This window comes from Telmatherina bonti (assembly GCF_933228915.1).
Source record: "Telmatherina bonti genome assembly, chromosome: 3".
Classification (NCBI taxonomy): Eukaryota; Metazoa; Chordata; class Actinopteri; order Atheriniformes; family Telmatherinidae; genus Telmatherina; species Telmatherina bonti.
In genome coordinates this window covers 27,381,241-27,400,654 of record NC_136621.1, presented here as the reverse complement: position 1 = coordinate 27,400,654, position 19,414 = coordinate 27,381,241, and the positions used below count along the sequence as shown (strand labels likewise).

The following is a 19,414-nucleotide window of genomic DNA, read 5'->3' as shown; positions in this document are numbered from 1 at the left end:
CCTGTAATGATGACCATTATAATGTGTTACATATGAATGTATCTGCAATTTTACAAGAGTGAGAAGCGCAAATAATGACAAATAAATGAAAGAGTAATTTAAAGGAGAACTTATATTTGCCAACTATAAATATCACTAATTGAGAGTCATAGTTCAGACTTTCGACAGATGGAGAAAGCAGTTTTACTTCCAAACAGATTTCATCTGCAGCTCATCCAAATGATGTCTACAAAAGCGTTCCCATAAAAATACCTTTATAGTAACTGCTTCTCTTTAGTGTGAGCAGTTAGGTGAAAAACAACACATGTGGCACTTAATTCATTGTCTTTCATATCTGCTACAGTTTTAAATATGTTTAATTTGGACTTTCACCAGTGTCCAGAAATACAATTAAACTGATTGAATGTGCTGATAAAAACATGCCATGAAAGCTGGTTGAGATCTTAAATTCCAGTGTGCTTTCAACATATCATTTGTCTGAAGCAGAAAATATATTTCTAAATAACAAAAACAAAAAGTGGGTAGAAGGTATCGGACTAATTTGGAGGTAACTCGTAACAAATCTCAGTTATTTTCAAAACTGGATTTTTAAGGCTGTTTTACATCTAAATTTAGCCTTATTAGAAGATGACAACTACACAAGACATGTTTTATACAAACTAAAAAGAGCACTTACTTCCTAGGACTAATACCAGCTTATCAGAGTAAATGTCAAAATCTGACAGTTTTAGTGTTGAAATGATCAAAATAATGAAGTATTACCATTTCATTGTTTTATATTTGTTTAAAAAAATCTTTAATCTGCTTTTTTAAAAGCCATTTATAGCTAGATTAGAGGAGTTACACAGAGATAATTGCACAAAAAAAGACAGATAATCACCATCACTTTTGCGTCCTATTAAAGATCCAATAAACAAATTATCAGCAAATATATACAGTAAAAAGTCATGTCTCTGAGACATAATATCAGACACCCCTGTCTGAAACAAAAGGAGAAAAGATACAAGTTGCACTTAAAGGAAAATTAAATCCCAAACCATCATCCTAAATAATTCAAACGTTATATCAAATGTCCCTGTTCTAGTCTCTGGGACCAGAGTGACAGTTTTGCAGAGAAGACAATGTTTGCATTTTGACATTCGAGTGCCAGGCCACACTTTAAAAATGCAGCAGCGAGCCAACTAACGCAATGATGTGTGCTATCACATTACATTTAACTCACCCACGCGTGCCTACAATCAATTATTCAGGACTTATACCACACACTTGGCTTTAAGGAATAGCCCTTGCTTACAGTCCTGAACACAGAGTAACAAGAAAACACATCATGTTCAATTCAATCTGCAAGACAGCCATTTATTAAAAACCAGACAGGTATCCATATTAACAAATCAAATCTTATTTTCCCCAAACAAATTTGCAAACAATGGTTATTTCATAAGTTAGCTAATAATTCCTAGAAGATGTCTTCAATTTTCCAACCTTCACACGTCTATTTTATTTTCACGCCTACAAAAGACTGGGATAAAACTGGGATGCCTCACGCAGCATTCACTCCATTTGTTCAGAACGACTCAACAACTTCCACTTTATCTCTTGTGTAAGTGTGAAAGGTCTGCATCCTGCCTGAGATGTTGGTAATAAAACCGAGGGTGCGGCTTTCCGGAGAGGCACCAAAGCAATCATTTCTCTTGTCTCTTGATGTCTGACCTTTTTACCTCCATTCAATTAAAACACATTGTTTACACAGCAGTCCATCTAATTTATAGATATCGCGCAATTACAACTTACGCAAACTTTTACCTTTTGCTTCTCAAATGAATCAATTGTTCAAATAAAATCAATTCCTTTTCTCTCGTGCACTACTGCAAATTGGATGTAAATTGTTGATAAATGAAAGAGAAAGCAGGAATAATTTATCTAAAGTGCAAACACTTGCTGTACAAACAGTTCTAGTACAACTTTGTTTTGATGAAAATAGAGGACTCAAAACTGCTAAATGACCCCACAATATAATCGAACCTCTGCACCCCCTCAATGAAGTGGTCAACGGTGACATATCATTCCCAAGGCCTCTGAAGAAGCCTTCACTTTGTAAACGCTGTCTGATAAGAACTTCTGATCAAAAAGTATTTACAAACTGAAGATGATAATTTCAAGTTTTTTCATATAAACAAGATTAGTTGGAAAGTAATGGACACACTCTTTTGGATACTCTTTGATCTTGAAAATAGAAAACAGTAGAAAGGCATTCGGAGAGGGCAGACCTCCGCCAAACATCATTTCCAGCCATTTGATGAATAATCTTTTTTAAAATTCCTGTGTCGACAATTCCTTCAAGATCGCTCCAGAAACTGAATGGAATTTAACTTAAAGCAAGGCCCATTCTTAGACAAAATAAGAGAAATAAAAACCACACACATACAACTAAAAATCCGCACAGACAGAAGCAGGCACAAGCACAACCACCCTTCCACAGGTAAATATGTGATGTATGTCTATAAAAAAAAATAAATTAAAAAAAATAAATAAATAAAAATTATATATATATATATATATATATATATATATATATATATATATATATATATATATATATATATATATATATTTATTAGATAAGATAGATAGATAAATAGATAAATAGATAGATAGATAGATAGATAGATAGATAGATAGATAGATAGATAGATAGATAGATAGATATCTTGCTCGGCTTCAAGACTATATTCTCTCAGTTGTTTACAATAAAACAAACACTGACGTATCATAAACATCACCTTTAAAGCACTTGTGAAAGTATAAAACTCCCAAATAATCAATTCATGAAACAAAAGGACACTTCTTGGAAATATTATTGTAACTTTTACAATAACAACCAGTGGACTGCAGTTCACCTGAGAGGAAACGAATACTCAAGGGGAGGGTGTTTAAAAAAACCGTTCAATGTAAATCACCATTCAACATTACGGTGCTTTTAATTCCCGTCTCAATCAAATGTTTTGAGATCCCATAATAGGAAATAATCTTTCATAACTAATAAAGTTGATGTGTGTGCTTCAAATAATCACCCGATACAGAACATCTTTAAAGCAGAAGTAATCTACCTGATTAATTCTGCAATGAACCAATCGGCTGACTAGTATATAAACTAGAGCAATGACCAGTTCCCTCAGCACAAGGTAAAACTTTCCCTTTAGAAGTTTATGCAGCTGTGATGTTTACTTACAGTTCTCTTTTTCTGCCTTTGTTCAGGCCACGGCTAGTCTTCTCCACTCCAGGTCTTACTTCAAGGCTTGATTCTTTCTGTAGACAAAGAGGAAAAACAGTCAGTGTAGTAATCTCAGGCCTCATCAATGAGTTAACAAGCCAACGGGCTGTCTGGAACATGAGGAGAAAGCAGGAGGGTCAGAGCAGTGAGATAAGGTTGATGGGATTTCAGAGTTTACCCCTCTGACCGCAGACGGAGAAGAGCAACTTCTTTCTTATCTTTAAAAAGAATAACAGAATAGCTGAACAATCTGACGCACCATACAACACCTGCAACGGCAGGTAGTAGGGAGCCACTGTCACAGATTATTCCGTTCTTCATCTCTCATTATTTAGTACAGACTGCTTTGATCTTTACCTCAAAAGACATGCGATAGCCAGCAATAGCAATGGAACTTCTACACAGTCAAACAGAGACACTCTAAGATGAGGATTTGGGGAAAAAAATAATAATAAATGTCAAAACAAGCTGTAAAAATTTTGTAAAGTAGTGTGATGTAGTTTTTCCTAAATCACAACTGCAAGCTTTTGTCTCTTTACAACATAGATAGAAAGCTCGGTGAATGCGAACAAACTCGAAAGCATTTGTTTTTATTTGTTCAATACCAAGTGGTACAGACACATTCAGTTAGGGACTCATCCAACACTACCAAGTAAGTTTTTACCTTATTTTATTCTTGCAAACTATGCTCATCAACACTTCATATACATGCCAAGAAAGGCAGTAGTAGCAGTAGTCTGTTGTACAAACACTGGACTAATCAGTCATCAAAACAGACAGGGTAACCAAAAAGTCGCACACCATGGAGAACATCTATATCAACAGCGCTATTAGCAGAAGGGAAATCAATAAACTTCGTAAAACTTTGTTTAAATGTGTTTCAGCAGACCGCACTTGGCTCCTCTATAAAATTAGGTTTTAACAAAAACAAATCTATACAAGCACAGATGCTTTCACTCTCTGTGATTCTTCTAACCCACTGCACATGCTGTGTTGCTGACTTCTCAAACTTATGTCAACATCACACTAATCATCCAGTAATGATTAGTTTTCTTCTGCCCAGATGGTATAATTGCTTAATAAAAAGGTCAAAACACTTTCACGCTAGAAATGTAGCTGCTGCGTTTAAGAAGCCCCCCTAAAAAAAAATATAATTAGCCCCACGAGACTCTCCAGCGGCACAAAGGAGAAACCTTGTGTGGAAAGACGGGGATAGCCGGAGTAAACACAACCGAGTATCGACACAGAGTTATGGGAAATGAACAGATGTCCAGACAAACTTCCAGCTGTTAAACATTTGATAACTGTGAGAAAGATAGCAGATAGACAAGCTACAAATTTTGAAATCTTATGGGCTTTATTTGTAACTAAGTGCACTGAGTTTGCAATGAAGAAATTCTTGGTGTAAGTATTGGATAAAGTAGCTGCTGGATGTTTCCAAATGTAGTGAAAGACAGAAAAAGAGTGGATAATTTTTTTGACAAACTTTCAAGATTTAGAGCGACCTGTCAGTCAAAAGTCAGCAGCATAAATTAAAGTAAAATATGAAGTCATTTTACCAAACACAAGGGGAAAAAGGGCTTTCCTGAAAAAGATTAATTGCATGAAAAATGTTGCTACGTGGGAAGAATAATTGCAATCATCTTCTTTGATCTCATGTTTGTTACACAAAACATGGGAAGAGCTGTAATGATGAAGGAGAGAAGCTTGGCACCACGTAAGACTGGACCGCTGCTGATTTTAAGCCCAAAAATTGAAATGTCCTTTCAGATGTTTGTAATGCACTAAATGAACATGAGTATCTGGCACCGGAAAAAAAAAATAGGATGTTGTCGCCGGCAACAGAAAATGAAAGCTGAGAAGCACTGCTTTAGGTTGCTGGATGGCAAATTACGGTGGCACTACTAGTTGGAAATAACAGCATAAACTGTCTAAGAGTTGCAGTAATTTAAAGAATGCAGGTCAGTTTCTTTTTCCTGTGAAAGCATCAGGTTTTAAAGGGTTAAAACCTGTTACTCTGGGCTTGTTACTCTGATAACTGTTAAACTGTTGCTCCATCAGTTTTCTGCTCAGGATTTTTAGACTGTGTCTAAAATCCCCATTCATGTCATCTAGTGTATATAAGGAGAGTAAGAGTCAACAACACTACTGAAACTGTAATGTTAAAATAAGCTCACTGTAGCTAGCTAGTTAAGCATTCCCTCTTCATAACAGAAATGCCCAGCAGCCTTAAATAGCCGAACTCTGGGTTCTTCCGACTTGAGCTGTCAACGATGACAACAAAGACAACGGCTCCACTGTACTCCCATTACTTTTACACCAGGAATACACAGCTCTTATTAATGGATTTAAACTAAAGCTGTGAAAAAGCAGCAAACATGCTTTCCAGGTTGCTATTCCCATTAACTTGCTCCAAATTCACAATAAACCTTAGGTCTCCCGAGGACTCATTTCTGCCTCTCATCTGGCCAGACTTCCAATGGGATCCCAGTTACTTTGATTCTGAAGGATCCTGGAGGATGAAAGTAGCACCTTCCGCTACTTTGGGGTCCAAAGAAGAGCGTCTCTGCTTTCCTCCGGGTCTCACTCGAGGACCAAGCCTGGTAACTTAAACTTGCTCTCGCCAACCTCCAAGTCAGTCTACCATATGCAGACGATCTCCCTCTGTTCTATTTCACAGCAGCAATTCAGAACCTGGAGGAACATCCCTTTTCAAACGAAGTAAAGTTTTCCTCGAAGAGCCAGCCTGGTTAGCCTTCATGCTAATCTCTCCAACTGGGAAGAAGCAACCAGTTCTCCATCTGCTAAAGAGCAGACAGCTGGACATAACTAAGACCTAATAACTAAACATTGTTCTACCAAAAGCCAACAACAGATATACTGATACTATTTCAACTACCTAGGTCTATCACTTCTCATAAGTATTATCACAGCTCAACTTTCAAAACAACTTTTTTTTATAAAGCTTTTTTCATACAGAAACTGTCATAAAATGCTGTACCTATTGGCAGACTAAAAACAAACCCAGGTATATGACCAAACAGTTCTAAACCCTGATCCTAAACTAAACTAACCAACTCTCACACATGCATAAATGATATATCAAAAAGTTAATAGCTGATGGGTAAAACAGGATTCGGAAAACCGCTCTCTGTTGCATCATCAAGAAGTGAAAAGAAAATACAAATAAATAAAACGGAGTGATGCTTCCAGAGTATTTGTGGTTGGAGAGTGTGCGGTGTGGCAGCAGGATCTCTGCACTTTAGAGCAGCAATTTTTTTGTTTCCGGATATCTTCTCTGCCCCTATCTGAATAGAGCAAACTTCCCAAACCCCCATCATGAAAGAAAACTACGCACTCAGCTAAAGTCACACTGCCACAAAAGCAAAGTACTGAGGACACATTAAGCTGTGACATATAGGTTTGAAGGTGGGGACGTTTCTCATTTTTACACAAAGGTTTTTCACACCGGTCCTGCTCACTTCTGCCTCAAAGAAACAAAATGAATTACCTCTTAACTCATACCAGTGGAGTAATACAGCGCTTTCGAAGAAAGGAAGTCAGTGTTTCTCAGAGGGCTTGTAGTTAACAGAGCACAAAGGTTATGAATGCAGTTTCAGTCTCTGTCAGCTGTGCATAAATATGCCAGAAAAAAATTTTTGTCTGCTCTGAGGAATGCAAGTGCTGTGTTCACTGGCCAGTCTGGTCAAAATATAACAGGAAAAGGCCTAAGTTATGCAACAGACTTAGTTATTAAGGGCAATAAGCTTCTCTTTGAGTTATTCAATGGCATCAATGTTTGTGTTACAAGTCAGTATTTTTCTTTTGCACTATCTGCATAACATCATTCATATTACATTAAAAATGAGCAAATGGGTGTTTCCTTTAGAAAATTTGAGTGTAATTTTATTGAATAATTGACTTAAGGCTAAAAAGGAAGATAAAAGGCGGTTTTAGCTAACTTTGTTTTACTGGCTTCATGATTACATATTTAGGAGAGTAAACAAGTCACAGGTGACCACTGTTCCATATTTAACAGCCTAATAAATGTCTTATAATAATATCTTAGATACATATTAGCAACTATGTGTATTGTCACATTAAAATGAAATTTGGCATGGTTAATTCTAAACTATATTTACAAACCTGACATGATTGCATACATATATCTTTCATTATTTTAGTTTCGAACCTGGATCCCAAATGTTTGGCATTGGCGTTTTTACACAGAAACATTAGGAGTCTCTTACACATTATAAACATCAACATGTCTCATCAGGTTGCACTGGACTCAGGCTGAAGGCATTATTTGGCTGGATTTAGTTTTGCTCAAATGAGTTTTGTTTAGGATAGATTCACCTGCAGAAAAATAAAGCCAAACCCAAGATATTATTTACAAAGAATCTGCCAAGATTTTACCAATTACACTAAGATCAAGTAGATCTGAAGCATGTTCAGGCTATGCAATAGTGTCAAGGGAAGGAAAGACTTCATAAAGCACTGCAGGAACAGACCATTTTTTTCCTCTAAAGCCCACCATCTCAACAGTTTCCTCCTTCACGTCCAGGAGCTTTTTATCCTAAGCTGCTGTAACCTGAGCTTCACTAATATGGGACATTTTACATTTGTTAACTGTAAACTAAAGCACATTGATTCCCGTTTCAGTGGTGCAGAATATGTTATACCTAAAAAATTAATCTGATAAAAGATGTCTGTTCAAACGTTATATGCCGCTACATTCATACCTGCATTCATACCTCCACATGTCTTTTACATAGTCACAGTTCATCCACTGGTGGGCACAGCTGTCTTTAGAATTCATTTCCATGTTTTGGCTGGTCGCAGTAATTCACCACAATATTGTTGTTCACAACTGTCCAAAAGCACGTCAAGAAGCACAAGCATAAAACTAAAGATTTTTTTTTTTTTTGCTGTTCTCAACTTCTTCTGCATCTTCTTCGGCTGTTCCTTCTTTAGTGGTGTCTGCATCATCTTCTTCCTGTTCCTCCTCTTCTCTGGTTTGTTCCTTTCGTTTGGTTGTGAGTCAGGTGTACAACTGAATACCGCCCTCATAATTTCCGGTGGTATTGCTTTATTTTCTGTGTTGAGTGATGGATGCCCAATGAAAGCAAACCAAATTAGGCATGTAGCCAATGCAGGAGACGGACAAAACTGTTCGGTCATCTGTGTATCCATTTTAAGGATCGAGTATAGCAAAGGTGGGAAAATCGAATCGAAAAATCGGAAATCGGGATTTTTTTCCTCACAATTTTAAAATAATTTTTTTTTTTGTGTTAAAAAATTGTGTTGTTTTTTTTTTTAAAATAAATAAAATTAATCCACTATAAAATTTTTGTCATTTTCATTGGTTTTATTGATCTTTTTACTTGTCTTCTTGGGCATTATAGCAGTGGAATGATGATCTGGCTACTATGTTGTGTTTTTCCTAACTGAAATCATGAAAAATTACTAGGAAAAAGAAGTTTTATTTAAAAAAAAAAAAAAAAATTGTTTTTAATTACAAAAATCATTAAAATTGAGGAATTTTGAGAATCGCAATTTAAATCAAATCGGCACCCAAAAAATTGGTATCGAAACGAATCGGGACAAAAGCACATCGTCACAGCCCTAGAGTATAGTGTGCCATTCAAAAGCTCTAAGATCACCAACAAACCAGTTAGTGATGTTGCAATGCTATTTAACTTAATTAATCATGGTACTAATCACCACAGTTAAACAGTTGTAAAGATCCCTTAAATTTAGTACTTTAAAAGATTATTGACAAACCATAACAGCCAATCAGTATATAGTCCACACTCGATGAAAACCAACATTAACAAAAAATAAAAAGTGTGACCATTTCTTCCATTGCTTATTTTGGACTACAAAAGGATTTCATAGTCCAATGTAGATTACAGTGTAAAAAAATTCTTAAATAAAAAATTTGCTGACATGAATAGTCACATGATGCACAACCAAATAGTAAACTTAGCAGCATTCTATTTGTTACATATAATTCACAAATAACTTCCTATATTTGTAAATTATATGTAACAGGAAATGCCCACACTAATAAAATACTCAACCGACAAGATACTCAAGTTTTACAAGTAAATAAAAAGTAAAACAACAACAACGACTCTTCAAGACATGTCGGACATATGGACTTGGAGTTCTGTAAAGGGGGAGGGGGGGGACACACACACAAAGCACAGGAAAAATCATCAAGGAAAAGAGTACGAAGCAGTTTTGTTTAAGACAGAAAGGTGGCCATACCTGTCAGTCAAGGAATGGCGAAAGGACTTTGGAAAGCCCCGTCAGTGCTTTGGGGGGTTGAAGTGTTATCTGCAGCACTGCACACCTTCCACTTTGAAGTGTTTCTGTGCCACCAACTGTGCCAGGGACAGTGATGGTGGAAGACTGGAGGCTAGAGAGAAAGTAGACAAAATAACATAAGTAAGAAATCAACTGAGGTGAAAAAAAAATAAATAAAAATGCAGCAAAGTGGGATGTTTAAAAAAAGTGCCTCATTACAGCAATTTCTTTTGAATAGAGCTAATATGCTAATATGTTGAGGTCACACAACACATTTTATTGTCTTGCTTTTCAAATGTTTTGTTCAGCGCAGCCATCTTTCTGCCTATGGCAGACACGTGTCTTTGGGAATGAAAAGCCACAAGGTTTGAGAAAGAACGGAGACCTGGGACATTGGATGGCGAGGAAAGTGAAAGACTGGTTTACCTGCTCCCTCTGTTCACTGCAACTCTCCCTCAAGGATTATCCTCTCTAATAGACTTAAAGGCACTTAAACTGAGCTGCCAGCTGCCTGCATCCCCCAGCAGAAAGCCACCCAGGTCACATCTGAGGGAGGATATCCTACCATGACAAACATAACACATTCCTACAATGCATCTAAAGCTAAATGAAATAATGTCTCATTTCTCCTGCTTGGGTTTAAATACATTACCAGCGCTCTGTTTTATTTCAGTAAAACAGCAAAAGATGGTGTAAGATAGGTAAATATTAGAGTTCAGACAGCAAAAAAGAAAAGGAAAGTACATCTACTTGCAGGTTCTTTCCTTTGTTTATTTTAAACAGATTAGCCTTTTATGGACAGTTGTTAGAAGACAAGAAACTTGGATATGAAAGTGTGACAACATTGTTTATCCTTCTTCCTATCACATGGTATTTTGGGAACTTTTTATCCAAACAATGAACAACATATAGTAAATTAATGTTAAAAGGCTGCATGGATTAAATCTGTGGAGATGCAGAAAGCAGACATTGTTTCATAACATAAATTTTAGAACATAATTTAAAACGGACATCGCAATTTCCCTCTGGGATTAATAAAGTAGTTTCCTTCATTTTCATTTCATTTCTTTCTAATGTATTTTATAGCAATAAACAGATGAAATGTGACTACAGCACTGCAGAGAAATGAACTGCACATCTACTTTCATTTTTGATAAACAGTCAATTATTTATTAATTAGGAAGAGAAAGTGGGCCAGAAAACTAATCTGCATAACTTTGAATTGCGCAGTTTTAAACTGGTTTCTGTGTCAAGCCGAACCATGTGGAAAAAACATGGTGTGTGTTTAAGACTTCTGCAGTCAGTGCTCCTGCTGATGAAGCTGCAAATTTTAAAAAGGAAAACATCTACCATAAAGTATGCATTTCTGAGCAAAACTAATTATTGGACAAGAATGGCTGACATGACACCAAGGTGACAGGAAAAAAAAAACAAGCACAGGATTTGGCTTTTTCTTTTTTTTTTTTTTTTTTTTTTTTTAAGAAAAAAACTCAAAATGAACAATCAGGTCAGCTTTTCCTAATCTTGTTCTTTTGTTGTTGTCTTACTCCCTTTCACCTACATTCATAAAGCTTTTTTAATCAGGATATTGTTAACCTTTTTTCCTCTCAAGGGAAGTCTGAAACTGTGACAGTCCATTCGCAAAACAGATCTCTACAACTTTACTTTTAACCAAAATTAAATTAATTCTTGTGAAAAGTGTATGAGATGCAACTACTGCTATTTTTTAGCTGATGAACCACATAGTGGTCATCTAATGAACCATGGAAACATTGCATTCATCGTGTTCATCGGCACTACAGTTACACTGAAACAGGAAGAACTTATTACATTCTGGGTTTTGTAAATATCCAAAGACTTCCACTAGTTAGAAAAGCTTTCTCAAATCAGCTCCAATAAAATATGAAACAGGTTCAGAAAAATTCTGACCTCAAATGGCTGTGCTGAACAAATACAAGAGAAAAATACAGACCTTAAACTAGCAAGTTTTTAGCAACTATTTTTGTATCTTTAAGTCTAAGAATGTAAGTTTTTTACTGTACACAATGTAAAAACTTAACTTAAAATCTAAAGTTAAAAAAAAATTTACAAAAAACAGGCAAGGGAAAACTGCAGGACATGAATTACAATAATCAAACTTAAATCCAAGTTCACTGAACCTTCATAGAGATGTACAGGGTTTTATTAGACCAACTCTCCATGCACGACCAGGCATGTAGGAGAAGTCTAGTACCTAAAAACAACAGTTTCCATGACAACAGGACCTCTGCTGGGAGAGGCCTTCTTTTGGACCATTTTGGTGCTACACCTCAGTGGCAATCTCACTGACAGATTGATAAACATTTAAAGGGCAATGAGTTGTGGATGTCAGGGAAGACATCTGTGTAAAAGCAAAAGGGAACATAGTCCCTAACCCTGGATGTACACTGTAATGGGAAAGCACAGAAAGTTACTGTGCGTGGTGAGAACTCAAACTCATCCCTTACAATCCAACATTTCAACATTAAATTTCATGAGGTTCACAAACTATATCATTAAATGGAAGTGTGTATACCTAAGATGTAGCAACAACAGTGAAAATCACTTAACACATCAATTAAAAAAGAAAAAATGGGTTCAATACAGACAAGCAATATACTGATTATGCTGGCCTATTAATTATTAATTATTTACAGCAATTCTGGTTTTTGGCAACAAAATCCCAGGTTAAAATAATAAAAACCACTGAATCATCCAAATACTGAGATGAGATGAAGCAACGACACCCAGGCTGTCCCCTGTCTCAAACATTCCTTTCATATTTACTTTTTCCAGTTATTAGATATCATCACTAAAACTTCCACTAAAAATTTCTGATAAGAACAGGATGAAAAATTCAACCAAAGGTCTGTGAAAAACAATCATATTTTTCTCCACTGTCACGCATAAATTACAATTTCCCTTCAGAGAATATTACAGCATTTTTCATTCATTCATTAAAGGCACATTCACACAAGCCTTTCTGATACAAATCCTAGTCTTTTACCTCAGAAAATACTTTTTTTTTACTCTGATTCAGATCACAGAAGTGGACTTGTTCTGTAAAGACAGACTGTTATATATTACCTGTTAAACACTAAGCATGGCTCCTGTCGCTCGTGTGTTAAGTCGTAGCAGCTGCTCTAATGTCTCATCTACTGCTGCCGTGACTTCAGGTCAGTTGTTATCCACTCCATATAGCCTCACCTGCCGCTTGATGCTTTCTTGTCTACAACACAAACAACCTACCACTTGAAGGAAACAGATCAGCCTAGTGTTCTGTATATGTTTTGTACATTTAAAACTGTACAATACATATACACTCAGCAGCTGAAAGTCGAGTAAACCCTCTGTAATTTTTGGGTTTATAGATTTGTTCATAACAAAAGCATATTAGGAGGGCACAACTGGAGAAAACTATTAAATGATTGATGAACTCAATATAGGAAATGGAAAACATGGAGCAATGAATATATCAAGAATTGTTCTTTTTAAACAGCAGCTTTGTTTTTATATAAAGAAATGTTTAGGGAGAAGAGCGTTTTCAAAGAAAAAACTGCTTAGAAAAAATATTACAACCTTTTTCTGTCTGCATTTGGTTATTCAATCATTACATGATATTGACTGAAACAGAAGGGAACAAGTTTAGGTGTGTGTGTCATGGGTAAGTGACAAAGAATGCAAAGCCAACACAAGGATTTCACCTTAGCCACAACACAACGGTGAGAAACGCAACGCAAGCTGTCACCTGTCTCTGCAATGTTCCTGTAGCACTCTCTCATCAAACAAATTAGTGAGAAGAATGTACCCAATTTCAAGTTAATGTAAAATTGGTTATATTCTCTTTATTATATATACTTTTTTTATTAGAAAAAAAAAAAACCATGGACAGAAACTTCTATCATGTATTTAAAGTCCTTTGTGCAGCTCAAAATTGGAAAAAACAAGTCATGACCAAGAAACAAAAATCCCACAAAAGCTATATGACAGAAACTATCAAGCTGCATGTGCACTGACTGAACTGCAGCATTTTTATATCAGTGTACAAATTATGATCTGCATAACATGCTGAAATAAATTTTACCACAAAGCAAATGCAAAATACATCCTACTGCATATTATACTATTTGTTACACACATGTGCAACATTTAGGTCTAGATACAATGCATACAACTGACAGTAGTTTAGAGAAAATAAGTTCAATAAATTTTCACACTTCCAATTTCCAATGCTTAAAACTGTCTATATTGAAACAAAGAGATGCTATTTAATGCAAAAGTTCAGATTAGCATGCACGACATTCACGTTTCAATGTGGTTAACAGCAATTCACTGAGACCCCCGCATGACACCATTAAAGACCAAAAAAGCATTTGGAAGCAGCCAATTGGGAAAATGTGTGATATTTTTATCAGCTTGCTAAGAAGCAAAATCTAAAGCTGGCTGAGTAAGATGGCTTAATGGAAATACAAGGCTACGATATGAGTCGTTATATCAAAGTGTGTGAACTAATCATAGCCCAACCCTTACTTCACTATTACCCTGCTGTTTGTGCTGCCACAAAGTCCAGCTTGACAACTCTTAAATTACACTCAATAAGAGAGTTGCTTCAGACGGGAGATCCCTGTTGGACCTCCCCGCAGAAGAGCCCTTTGATTTTCTCTTTCCTTGATCTCACTTTCTCTAGTGTTGCTGCCCACACACAGCACAAGTGGCAACTAAGTTCACTTCCCAACCCAGTTTCTTCCCCTCACGCTTATAACGGCTTCTAATCATTTCATTTTCCTCTCTGTTTACTCAAAATTCTAATACTTATATTTCTATGCTAAGATGTCCTCCTAATGCTCACTCCAGCTGTCTCCTACTACTTTCCACCACATCTAACATTTAATTTCATCTGTGACTCTGTTTGGGTCCTATGTCCTCTCTTCTCAAGGTATGCCCATCTGTCTGCCAACAACCACATATTGGATTAATTCCTTATTTTATTATATGTAGTACTTATCAATTACTTAAGATGACGCATAAAATGTAAGCTATATAAACTATATACATTTGGTCATTTGAAAACCACTTAAGCCAATTTCAGTATAGCTGGGCATACATGCAGGAATGATTTGACCTCCAACAGTACTACCTGGGTTTACTGTTGTACTGTCATACGGTTGTTCTTTCTGTCAAATTTCACTGAGTTGACTGACAAACACCCAGGGCTCATATTTAGCCAACACAGGCCAACACTCACTTTCTTACAATCTAAAAATCATGACTGACAGCAAGCCCAAAAAATTCATCCAACTCTGTAAAAAAATCTGTATTCCCATAATAACATATTGAAACGTCAAAGCAGTACCAGGTAGACAAGTACCTTCCCTTACTCACACTTTGAAATAAGAAGGAAAAAAAGATGCTCCAGGTTACTTAGGATTTTGTTTTATTGAGCAAATAAAATCAAACTGGAACACAATTGGAAACATCTTACGAATCACTGCTTTAGACTCAACAAATGTCAGGTAAACCCTGATTATGCTACCAAGTTATGAGCCAAGAATGTATCCTTCAGTGTTTTTATGCTTTTGTCTGAGTGTTGCAGTGAGAAGTTGGATGACATTACCAGAAAATGTTATCAGCGCCACAGATTTTTTTTTTTTTTTTTTTTTTTTTTTTTTTTAATAAAAGCTTTGTTGAAACTTGACGCCTGAAGCAGGACTCTTCAACTCTATCCCTTAAAGGCCACTGTCCCTCAGGTTTTAAATACTTCCCTGCTCCAACATACCTGATTCATATTAAATGGATCCAACAACTTCTTGTCAAGCTCTGCACAATGAACCATGAGCATGAGTCATGTGTCTAGAAGCAAGGAAATATCTAAAACCTCCAGGACACAGGCCCAAGAGGGATAGAGCTGTAAGGCCCTACAGCATACCAATCACCTACTTTCATGTTTGCTTCCTGTCAACTACATATGACAGCTGTAGCCAATATACCTTAATTCTACGCAAAAAAATGTTGAAAAATAAAGTTAAATAAAAAAATTTTAAAAAGAAGCTTGAATGTTTTTTTTTTCATGCAATAGATTTCAGACCCAGTATTTTAATTATGATATCACAGGCTTGGTTTGTTGAAATTGATTTAAAAAAAAAAAAATAATAATCCCACTTGTAAGTGCTATGTGATAATCATGTGCAAAATGATAAATAAATAATCATATATCAGTTGTCATCAAAATGTGACTTCTAGACAAAGATATAGGATGCCTGCTTCTTATTTTTCTCAACCATCAACAAAAAAAAAAGAAAAGAGTACGAGTATTCAAAAAAAATAACAGCGCTGATAGTGACAAGGGCTTCGGGTATGGAAACTGAGTTCTACCACAGGTCAAGAAAACAGGACAGGTTTAAGAAAAAAGAGAAGTATAAACAGTTTTTTTTCTCAAAATATAATCTATTACAAACTATATCTCACAACTGAGGGATAATGTGGTTGGCGACAACAATAAGTAATTATAAATGTTCATTAAAATGTCTTTAATTATATAAAACTTGTATAAGTGCAGACTTACTAAAACTGGTGTTGCCCCCAAGAACATAATGCCACTTGAACACTGCCCACTACCTTCGTGTTTTGTCAACACAGGCTTCAAAAGACAGGAAATCTCACTGTCCACAAGAGAATGGGTTGAGGAAAGCCCTGGGGTCTGTAATACAGCAGAAGTCTGGAGTGTGGGAATGTAAGGCTTTGTGCAAACCAAGTCTAAGATACCCTTCATCTCTCACTTCTCAAGGCCTTGCAGCAACAATCAGCCAGAAAATCACATTTCATCATCATGATTCCCATGTGAACTGCAAGAATGCCATTCTTGTCTTGACACTGTTGACCTATCGTTCAATCTTGCAATCTCAAATATATCCAAGTCACTCCGCCTCCAACACATGTATATAAAATGAAGACATATATCCCATACAATGTCACAGTCAACTAAATGTTTGACCAATTCCTCATGGAGCAAGAAATTTGTGTATTCGAGAACCAATAAGTTTATGAAAAAACTATTTTAGATGGGCAACGTATTTTACATTTTACATATATGAAGATGGCTGTTTTCTTGGATAATCCCAGTTTTGTTTTTGTTGTTTTGTTTTGTTCCCCTCAGTGTCTGACTCACCATTACAGGCTAATGAGGACTTTCTATGTGGCGTTTGAAGTGTTTTCTCAGTGTATGCGCAAGTTCTGTCTGGGTATCTGGGCTTACTCCCACCATCCAAAAGCATGCATGTTAGGTTAACTGGTTACTCTAAACACTCCCTAGGAGGGAATGTGAGCATGAATGGTTGTTTGTCTCTGTGTTGTCTCCCTATAAGGGACTGATGACCTGTCCAGGGTGTACCCTGCCTCTTGCCTAATAGCTCTTGGTATAGATTCCAGCCCCCTGACACACCGCGTTGGAATAAGAAGGCACAGAAAATGGATGGATGAACTGAAAATACACAAACAAATGTATGTTCTACAGTGGTTACGTGATGAAGCGCTAAACAAAATGCAGCTGAAAATTATCTGTACTTTATTTAATATGAAAGATAAAGGCTGATGGCTTGCAGCCAGATTCCCTTTCTAAAGTTCATTTATGGTTGCAAGTAGGTATCTATTTGAAAATCTTTGAATATTTTTGGTGGATTTAGTTCACCGCTGTGAGAAGGCATCTACATAACCAAAATTAGCTTTCCGCACCAAGATACTATTGCATGATTAATAACTGTTCTTCATGCATTAATGCAAAAAAGGTGTTCATTCCATAGATTGTTTTCATTCATGTATTCATTTTGACAGACCTTCTTAAATCTTGAAGTATACATGTGATTTTACCCATTTATATCATTGGGTAGGGCCGGGCGATTAATCGGATTATTAATCTGGGTTTTCAGCGATTATGAAAATAAAATGGTGCAATCATTTTTCTCTTTGCAGTTTCCTCTCCTGCTGTCTTCAGTTGCTAATCGAGCATCACTGGCACTGCAGCACTGTACTGTAAACTGCTCCCACAGCCGCTTTGGTTTCATTCAGCCACTGTTCTCGCTAAATCTGGCGACTTTTTTTTTGTTAAAAGCGACAAGCGACAAATCTAGCAACTTTTACTTGAGTTATTAGACTTTTTTGGTGTCTTGGCGATTGACTTGAAGGCACATATTGTTCTCCAGTTACTGTAACAAACGAGCAGCAGGAGTCTCTCCCCATCCTAAAGCACTCCCAGGCGGCCAGTCTCAGTCGGCTCCGGCTGCAGGTCAATGTAGAATAACTGCAGTCTGTTGTGGAAGTTCACAACAACATAGTTTATGCCATTGTCGGTGAGAACTGGTTGCATTATTTTTGTATAAACATACACGTAGTTCGTTGAGTTAAACACTAATATCCCTCCGTTATGGGGTGTTACCATAGCAACGCGTTAATCAGCTGGTTCAAATCAGCTGTCTTTTAACAGGTGAATGAGAGAAATGCGCTGTAGCCTGACAGCAGTTGTTTGGCATAAAACGTACATCGAGGCCAACATAAAATAGTTCTGATATAAGCAGTAAAAGTAGATTAAACAATTCTGAAGCATGCATTAGATGTTTATAATGCGAGAACACCACGACGCACAGCGTTGTTTAAAAATACTGGATAATTGTGTTAAATAATCGAGATCTCAATTTCAGTCAAAATAATCGTGATTAGAATTTTTGTCATAATCGAGCAGCCCTATCATTGGGAAATTTAATAATGGAAAATAATTGTGATTATTTCTTTGACAATAATCGTACCAAGAAAATCTGTAATCATGACAACCCCTAATAATGATTGAGAAAAAATCTGGTTTGAGCTGAATATTGGAACAAACAGAGAAGCTTGAAATTGAAAAAAATGCAGAAGCACCAATGAGATGCATAAAAAAAAAAAAAAAAGACTACAGTGGCCAATCTTCACTTTCTCTCTTCCAAAAACTCTTCTGTCCTCCTTGACTTGTAAGAAGCAAAAAGAGTGCAAACAAGCAAACATTTACATTACAACAGGCAGCAAGGCCAGAAAATGGTGATGACAATATCCCAATTTAAGGCTTAACAAAAGTAACCTAACATAATTACAAGGGAGTCCCTTGGAGATTCTTTTTTTCATTAACTGCACAAAAACAAAGAAAACATGAACTACAAAGTTGAAGAAGCCCTTAAAAGCTGTCTACTTATATCAATTTAAGCTTCAACTTGCAGATGAAGCAGTAATACTCTCTTCTCATTTGCTCCAGCGGTAACAGAATGCATGTCTTCCAACACCTTTTCACCCTCACTTGCACCTTGTTGCCTTTGCATCCACAACACAAACTACCACCCGATGCCAACAATGACCAGCCAAGTGCCCCATCTATGTCATAGAAAGCAATACACATGCATGGCAGGCATAGACATTCATGCTGCGTGGTAATACATATGCCTTTTGTTTGAAACACAAAACCAAAACAAACACAATATAGCTAGAATTTTACACCATCCTTAATCAGTTCTTTTTTATTTGGACATAAATTTTGACCATTGATATGTTCATTGTTTTGTACATTTCCCTCACCAACTTATTTTTTTCAGTTTTACAACCACTGAACATTTCTTTGGTATCTCTGTTGCATTCATGTCGCAGTCAGCTGTACAGAGACCTAAAGGACATCTCCTTTGAAGGAAAACTAGGACCTGGGCCATTGATTACCATACTGCAGCTCAAAAGAATCACTTGGTCTTAATGATGTTTTAGTTTTAAGCTATTCAAATGGGATGTTGGAATCTGAGAACA

General features: G+C 36.4%; 1 protein-coding gene across 1 annotated transcript in view; it reads right to left on the bottom strand.

The window, feature by feature from the left end:
- fbxw7 (F-box and WD repeat domain containing 7) overlaps positions 1 to 19,414 on the bottom strand; it is a 98,138-nt gene that overhangs the window by 75,612 nt on the left and 3,112 nt on the right. The window contains exons 2-3 of the mRNA XM_079264824.1: positions 9,548 to 9,698; positions 3,230 to 3,306 (exon numbers count right to left, since the gene is read on the bottom strand). The gene's annotated coding sequence lies outside the window, so the exon portion shown is untranslated. The remainder of the gene's footprint in view (positions 1 to 3,229; positions 3,307 to 9,547; positions 9,699 to 19,414) is intronic.